Genomic DNA, 9266 nt, shown 5'->3' with positions numbered 1-9266 from the left:
AAGATTGCATCCATGTTTGGAAAATCCCTGAAGTTTCTAACTAGAAATAAAATAGTCTGCAGTTTCTGTTGCAGCACTCAGAATTTTATGTGACACATTTGAAAATGTAAAGTAAAAATCCCAATTCCTTTAATTTTTTCAGCCTGCACTAAGCTAGTTCTGGTTTACTTTGCTCTTCTAAGATTAATCTCACTTTACACTTTGCTTGCTAGCTGAAATGAAGTGAAAAGAGAAAGAGGAAGTGTATGGATACACAAGTAACCTTCACGTACCAAACAATCACATTAAAGCTTTCCATGGAGAGTCTCAATGAGGTACCTCAGGGAAGTATTATAAAGAAACACCAAAGGAAAAATTGTTGTTAAGTGTAAGAAATCTCCAAACACAGTATTCTTCTGTACAAATATCCATACTGTTGCTATATCAAAGTTTTTCAAAAATCTGGAGATTGACAGATTGACTTTTTTTGGAGGGGGGCTTGGGAGGAAGGAGAGGAATTGCCTCTTGCCTTTTGACACATTTTCAGGTTCATGTTTTCATGATTTCTGTCCAATTTTAATGGTTGATTTTTTTTCTTAATTAGGAGCTGAAATTATTTTCTCACCAGACAAGGTCTTCATTTTAGGACAAGGGACTACTGGAAGGAAGAGCTTCATGGCATTCGGAATCAAAGATCCTACTTCTAGCATGTGACTGCACACTTTGTTGTTCTTTCCACAGACATATGCACAAAAGACCTTTAAAAGATCTCTGGTTGTTACAGTACAGTACTGCCTCTTGACTCAGGAGAGTTTCCTCTGCATCCTGGAAATAATTTCAGAGGCATTTCATGGATAAGACAAGAGGACTTCCATAGTCAAAGTTCTGCATAAAGTGAGGAGAATAGTATTCACAAACCAGTGCATATTGTCAAATTCTGTACATTTTCCTTAAGAAAGTAAGAAATATTATTCACTGCTGAAAGTATGACTTGCTGAAGAACCAGTTAATCTTTTTCAGTTTATGAAGTTAGATTATAAGCAGACAGTACAGGAAAGGGTGAAGGACTGGAAAGCTCAAGCCCTTCCCTTGAGATACATTTGGAAAAAATCTGTGGGAGAGCTGAAGGAGTTTTTGTTTGACTTTCCGTTTGTTTGGTTTGTTATACTTCAAAACAGAAAAAGAGCATGGATATAATACAAATCTTTTCAGTGTTACAGAAGATCCACCTCCCATATTAATCAAAACATGCAAAGATAGATATTTAACTGAAGGAATTTGTACAGTATGGCAAGAAGGAGAGATTATTGCAAAAATCTGGAATGGAACATCTCCGTGAACAGAAATTAAACATGAAATTATGTGGAAGTAAATGAACATGTTTGAAACCCCCTTTTGGCATGCATGCAAAATTCATGATGGGTTTTGTATCCAAGTGAGACAAGGCCTCCTTAAGACTACTACTAGCCTAAACCCTACACTTATTTCTGAAAAACTCTAGGAGCTTAGTCCATAACTTAGGCCAGAAGACTTTTTTTTGCTTTTTTCCATTTTCAGATTACAAATGAATTTTAGACCTGCCTTACCCAAAGAAACAAAGATAAAACCACACCAAAAAAAGGAATTAGAAACAAATAAATATGCGGCCTGACAATTTCTTACCTCTTTTGTTACAACTGAGACTAAAATTTGATGAAAATCCATCTATGCAGTATTTTTTCACCACTTTGTGCCAAATATTGTTTTATACTGATAGGGAGCACATCTTGTCAAGAATCAAGTCTTGACAACACACAATAAATACAGCTACACACAGCACGTTAATAGCTTTCAGATCACAATGGAAAATCTTAATTGCCATCTGCATATTTTCATCTCACTTCTAAGGTGCTCCAGATGTAATCCTGACAGCATAGGTCATCTGCATTTATAGGCTTCTAGTATGATTAGAGATATAAAATTTTCAAAGTGAAAATCTGATGTGACTCAATGACAATCCTTTAGTCATGCAATCCTGGGGATAAAGCATCTGAACAGAAGATGATGTATCAAGGTAGATTTTGATTTTAGCTGATCTCAGCAGAGGAATTTATCAGTTGATAGAACTGCACAGGCAGTATCAGCCCCAATCTTTGTGAGAGGGGCACATTGTGGAGAACACATTGCAATTGTTATCAATCCTTGCAGAGAAAACAAGGACCAATAATTTTTAGGCTTAAACCTGGAGTTTGTGAGATCTTGAGATTTGTAGAACATTCTGGAAGAGTTTTATAATTAGCGAGTGATACCATTCTCATGTTGGTAGCATTGAGATTAAGACTATGCTTAATCTTTCTTTTTTCTTTTCAAGAAGGGTGCTGCTTCACTGAGGGCTCATTCCTCCTGTATCCTTCTATGGTTCTCATTGACATTGCAGCATTTAAGCCTATTCCTACTTATTCATTGCCTTTCAAACCTTGACCTGGAAATGCTGCAAAAGAGACAGCATAGCATGGGAGTATGACTGAGAGATTGGCAGGAAGGATTTAGGAATATTAGAAAAGCTAATCAAAGAGAAGAAAGAAAAACTGAGAAAGAAGAACCCAGAACTGAAAAACACTGTGGCAAATTCTTACAGGATGCTGTAGAAGGTTATAGAGATTCTCTGTGGGACACCAGAGGTTTCTCCCTATAGTTCCAGAAAACACATTTTACAAAAATAGCTATTGGTGTTCAGATGAACACATGACAAAAAGAGAGAAGGAGAAGAGGGCAAGAATTCAGTGGAGAACTGGAATGAGGAAAAGGATATGAAAGAAATAAAAAGCACCATGAAGAGCTCCAGTTGTGGTTTTAGTGGCTCAAGGGCTCACCAAATGTTACTTGGCTCTGCAGAGCTGCCACTACTAGGTTGGACAACTCCATAGCTCCCTGCAAGGAGGTTTTTTTAAGATAAAGGTTGTCTACTGTATGAGAGAGATAAACAGAATATTGTTCCCCATGTCTGAGTCTTCTAAGTGACAGTTTTCATGTCTGCTCTATGCCTGTGAACATTCTTCTAAATCCCTAGAAACACAAAAGTAGCAAAAGTAAGTGTCAGTTGGGTACATTAATTAAAAAAAAAGTTGAAATTAAGGCTTAGGTGGTCTTGCACAACAATGAAATGTTCTAAATTGCTTGAAACGAGATAGGCTTGTGGGTTTTCACTACTTTCTGTAGCACAGAAAACTGAATCTCACAGTGGGCAACGTCATGCAGCACTCTTAATTTCTACTACTGAAGAATAAGTCATAAGAGGCAATGTTTGTACCTGTAAACTTCAATTAGGTTTGGATTTTGCTCTCAGCTTTTGTTTTAACAAAATGGAAAGTTAACTTTTGCAAGTAGATAATGAAATGACATGAAGCAATGGGAGAGTTTTATAGAATGGGACTGATAAAACACAGCTTTTTTCTGTGAAGGCTTATCTAAGTTATTTTCACTTGGGGACATGAAACAGAATATAAGACACGAAATTGTAATTTATACAATTTAGTATATTTAATTTAAACATTTTCAACATATATATTTGTATATTATATATATATGTATGTATTTATATAGGGTAAGGCATAATGTTGCTATAAAATTTACTGAAAAAGCAGCAGTTTTATTAGAATTGCAATGTATGGAAATGTTCAAAAAACATTTTTCATTCAGCTAATTTTATATGTGCACAGTTGGCTCCCTTCCTCCCCATCCTCCTCCTCCTTGCAAGCAGCATGCTGTTATCCTAAGTAGTCTGTTTCCGGTCTAGCCTCCTTTAATCATGATGAAAAGCCTAAAATCCAGAAGAAGATCCAATGTAATGATATTTTTTTTAAACAGAGAAATACTTGGCAAGCATTTATTGTGATTGGTGTAATTATAGCAGTAGCAGAGATGTGCCAATATGTCCATTACAATTTTCTTACTCACTGCAGCATCTCATTGAAAAAAGTGATCTTCCAGCTCTAATTAATGGTGGCAAACTTGGTGACTTTTTCTTATGACATATGATATCCAAAGCCCCTGTTTTTTTATTTGGATCTAGTTCAGGCTGGTTCCACAGATAGAAATTATTCCTGCATTGTTTTATTTTGAAGTGGAGAAGTGCCTTAATGGCTATGAATTATACAATGCAATGAACCTCTTCCCCCCAGAGCCTTTGTTACTTTTACTATATGGAGAGGTTAAAGCCTGAAATAGTTGTTAAAAATAATTGCTAAAAATAACTGTTTGGATATTGTAACAATAGTCTTTGTTCTGAGTTTTATCAGAAGTGAGAGTGGACTCACTGCATTCTTGGGCAAATTTTGCAACAAATGCGGGTGAACTGAAGGGGAAAAGTGAAGTAGTCTTGCTTACCAGAATGAGCTAGAAGGCACATTAGTAAAAACTTGAACCAAGAACTCATCATCTTGTTGGCTCTCCACACAAAGATTCTTTTCTTTTTGTACAAGATTGCTTTTTAGGGTAGTAACTGTTTATCTGATTGTATTTCATTCGTACTAGGGCACAACAAAGAGCAGGGCTCACCACAAGTAAGGGTTGGTGTTACACCCCCTAAAAGGGCTGAACATCCTCCAGTAATGCAAAATCTTGCATGATAAGCAGAATATTATGTCATTCTCCAGCTTCAGCAAGATAGCTTTCTTCCTGAAAGTCAATTAAACAAGAATTTTCAAGCTAGGAACAAGCATCTGCTTAGCCAGTGGAAATATCAGGGAGTACTTTTAAACTGGTTATCCTGGTGGTCTTAACTAGTTTCTTCTTTTGAAATTTTCATACTAAGGAAATAAGCTTATGACAAGGATGGACACAATTAACATTATTAATTTCATTTTCTTTTGGCAAATTTCATCTGCTTGCCCAAATGTATTTATATGCAAGAGGGTTATAAATTTAACTGGATATTTAAAGACCTATAAGCATATCCACTCTCTAATTCTTGGATCCCAAGGTAACATTATACTTTTATCTCTAGACAGCATGAAAAATGCAATGCTATCTGTCTCCTTTATCTTTCAAAAGCAGAAATAAACAGTAAGACTGAATCTCTTTATGGCTTCAAACTAAGCCCCTTTCATTTTTGTCTATCTAATCCATATTCTGCTCTCTCTAGTCAATTTGTGACAAAAGTGTCTTTATCATCCTCACTTGTTGGTATGTTTAAGTAATGCAGTAGGGAACAGTAGCTTAGCAGTGAGAGGCTGCTCCACATTTCCTGTTTTCCAGGAGCAAAAGGGAGATTTTATGTATCTTTGCTATGCCTTTTGGACATAAGACTCCTTCTCATTATCCCAGAAAAACTTTTCCAATTATGAAAAATGCAGGGCTTTTCTCTTGGGCACTGGAAACTTCCTGGGAACTCTCACACAATTTAGCGTTGTTACCTAATTTTTTTAAATAACTGCTGCTGAGATAGACACTTTTATTTCATGTAAATGACCATTTCTAACTAAGGCTCCCCAAGTTTTAGTTTGTTATACTGAATGATTTAAAACATAAGAAATGCATTGGAATATTTTCTGTGTTTTTCTTCAAAATGTTTTTAAAATTTATTTTAGAAATGCTTATATGAATTTGAGGCAATTATTATTGTTTGGGGTTTTTTTAAAATTACCATTTATTGGTTTTCACCTGAAATCACAGAGCTTAATTTATCCAGGACATCATAATTCTGGCCCATATTATGTGATTTTCAACCACTTCATAATTTTCATAGGAAATAACTGTTAGGATATAGAAGTCACCACATTTTTTCTCACCAGGCATATACATATATTAATACATGTGCACAATATGCAACAGGAAAAGAATAATTCCAAAGGGAGAATCCTATATCACTCAAATATGCTATTGCATATTCATTATATGTGAACATTTTCATGCCCAGATAAACTGTTGAATCACTATGATTGTAGGTGCAAATTATGTAATTGTACATGCTGGTAAGGTGCAAATTATGTAATTGTACATGCTGGTAATTGCCATAACTCTTTGCCTTTGAAGTCACCACATTTGCACGTGTGATAGTGGCATGGGCATTTTCAAATTAAGGAATATACTGTGCAGCAAAACATTAAAGAAAACAGAGTCCTAAAGGGTAAGTCTCACTTCCATACAAATGTTTCTGACCCCAAAGCAAGCTGGGAGAGGTGTATGGAATTGAAACAAAATTATGTCTCTCAAGAATGTTATTGGAAGATTTTCACATGGTATCACAACATTTTAAAACAGCAATTGCCAAATGGCAATGCTGCAGGGATTGGGATGAAAGAGCCCTAGCAAGAAAGTCTGTAAAAATATCATGGATATGAAAGAGTTGTCATGCAAATGTCAGTTCCATTTTGCAGCTATTAATCTACTGCTTCAATCTAACAAGTAATTCCAGCCATTTTATTTCTTCACTTGAATCACCTGGACTTCTTCAAGGGTAAGTCAAACCGCTCCACAGAAAGACTTGAAAATGGGCCTGTGATAGCTGACTGTGCTATCACAATCTCTGGCACAAGTTCCTTTTTCCTCTTACTCTCCCACAAAGCAATATTAAACTTTTATGCTATGGGGAAAGGTCACTTGTTTCCTTAAATTAGCAACCTACAACTGACTGCTGGAATTTTGGAGAGAACAGATCCTCCATAAAACACCCTGTTTCATGGTCTGGATAGGCACATATCCAAAATTATGATATTATTTATAATCTTTTGCTTGAAAGTGAAGCATGATGTTAACCTACCCTTAGAAGAAGAGCATTAGGAGCACATTTATACCCTCTGGTGCACTCTGAGGGTGAGCTTCCTGAGGCAGGGCCCCAAAAATTATAGACACACTGCAGTCTAGACCCAAACAGTAACACAGCACTGCTGCTCCCAAACTAATTGAGGGATCAATGAGATGTTTTTCTAACATGCAACTCCTCAGCAGGGTGGATTTCCACAGTCAAAGGACAGCATTAATAATCTTCCTTGAACTTATCAAGTGAGCTATTTATTACTTCTACTTTGATCCTTAACATCTGCAATTCTCTCTCTTTAATAAGCACTTTGATCATAAGCACTACTTCAATAGTTTAATGAATTGTTTCTTCTTGTGAAGAAACCAACACATTTCAATAGGTGTGCTAAAACCACTGCCAGGCATGCCCACTTGTTAGATTGCAAGGTGGGTCTTCTCTCAACACAAAACCTGGCCAGGAAGACAGAGCAATCCTTTCTGTTATCTTGTTTTTTACTTAAAGTTAGTGATGGAAAGTATGACAACTTTGTCTGCATTGGTGGCTGGCTATGTGAACAGTCCTGTTTGTCCATTTCTTTCCAAACAAAACTATTTTCTGTTCTTGGACTCCACCTCTCTCTATCTTCTTTTTGGCAATCCAAAGGCCTCAGAAAATACTAAACAAAAATTGGCACTTGTATCCTAGCAGCACTTCCAGCCTTTGACAACTTCCAAGTCAATCTCAAGTAGAAAATCACACCTATAGCTTGTGTCACCTTATTGGAGAGACGAAATCAGTGGGAGAGTTTAGAGAAGAAAGTGCATGGAAATTCTTTCATAAAAGACAAATGTTGCCAGAGGTAGCTTGCGACAGCCTATCTGCTCCAGTGAGCAGATATGTCGGCATGATCCCCGCTTCGTTATTTGTGTGGGGCTTATATTTGTAATGTGGAGTGAGAACAATACCCCTGTTCAACACCAGCTGTACGATTTTAGATAGCACTCACTAGCCAATTGCACAAGACCAATTCCAATCTGTCAGTGTAGTGTGGTCTGTCCTGTCACAGGAAGTGTTGTTTTTGGAACAGTTTGAGCAGCCATTGCCATTTTACTGTCTACTGACAGAAATTAATAGTGAAGGCCTTGTAGAGCAATTTATCAACAGCTGTTTGAATTCACACTTTTTTCACCCCTCCTATCTCCAGACCAGAAGGACTGCCTGCCTATTTATGTCAAAATGTCAGTGGAAGGTAGAAATTGAGCAGGATTGACTCCTGGGAGTAAGTGATCTCAGTGACACAGGGTTTCCTTAAACTCCACTTGGGCTGGTTTTGAAAGAGGCTAAAAGGCTCCAGCCCAGGCTGGCCACAGGAGAGATGTAAACACAGATGCATCTGGAGAGCCCAGCCCTGCAAACACAGACAGTGCAATCAGCGCTGAGCGAGACAAAGCGACGGCAGAAAACCTCTGAGAGGAGCAGTCGATTTTCCTTCAGTTCAACCATATAACATAAGATAAAAAAGGACAGACGTGTTAACAGACATTAGAAGGAAATTTATTTTCAGCCTTTGCAGCCTATTCTTTTTTAAACCTTCCACATTCCCAGTCTGAGAGAAAATCTGAACTATGGTAGTTTTAAAAACTTTTATAAATTCAGTTTCTTCTTATGAAAATGCCAAGTTGAGCTTGGTTCTTTTATATCCAAATTATATACAATTTGTGTACTTTTGACACAAATTGTTCTGCCATCCACCTCATGAGAGTGTAATTCTGCTAGAATACAGTACAACTCATAGACCTCATGTAGTGTACCATGTACCTTATTAGTAGTGACAGAGTGTATACAAATAGTGCTAGGATGGCAGTGCAATTTCAGTATTCATAAAGAAATAAATTAAAATCAGAAAGAAATTCAAAACCATACAAAAGATCAATAACAAAGAAGTGAATGGAGTATTGACAATCTTGTGAAACAAATTTCTAGGGTTTGTTTTTGAGAAAATAAAAAAAATCAAATGAGAAAATTATTTGAAACAGTATTTGTGTGTTTATATGCATAAGTACAAATTGAAATTAAATCTTCATTGGAAAAACACCACTCTGAGATACACAGTGATTCTAAAAGGATTACTTTTTTTAAGCCTGAATGACATTTACGTAAAAATAAATTTGCATGCAATAGCTTTGAAAAAGATTAATCTCTAGATGGGTTTGTCCATGCAGTTTTTCTCACAAGCTTGCATCACTAGAGAAATAAACTTTAAAGTCTTGCAGAAACTTTGAAAGCACATTTTCCAGTAGCAGGCTTTATTTTCAGCAATTAATCTCTTGCAGCTTCCTTTCTTTGAATGCTGCTTTTGATGCTGTTTTGTGTGAAGGATAACAGCAAACGCTCTGGAAGAACCTCAAAGGCGTGGGGGACAGGGAAAAGAGAGGCTGCCTTCCTTGACAAATAAAAATATGCTTTACCATTCTCTCATGCAAAACGCTGATTTTTCCAATATAGAAAAAAAAAAGGGTGTTCTTAAATCTCTGGCAGCACCTAACATAACCTTCATTATTTGCTATCC

Source organism: Melospiza georgiana, chromosome 1, assembly GCF_028018845.1.
Source record: "Melospiza georgiana isolate bMelGeo1 chromosome 1, bMelGeo1.pri, whole genome shotgun sequence".
NCBI lineage: Eukaryota > Metazoa > Chordata > Aves > Passeriformes > Passerellidae > Melospiza > Melospiza georgiana.
The sequence above is the reverse complement of the archived record's forward strand: the minus strand, read 5'-3'. Positions refer to the sequence as shown.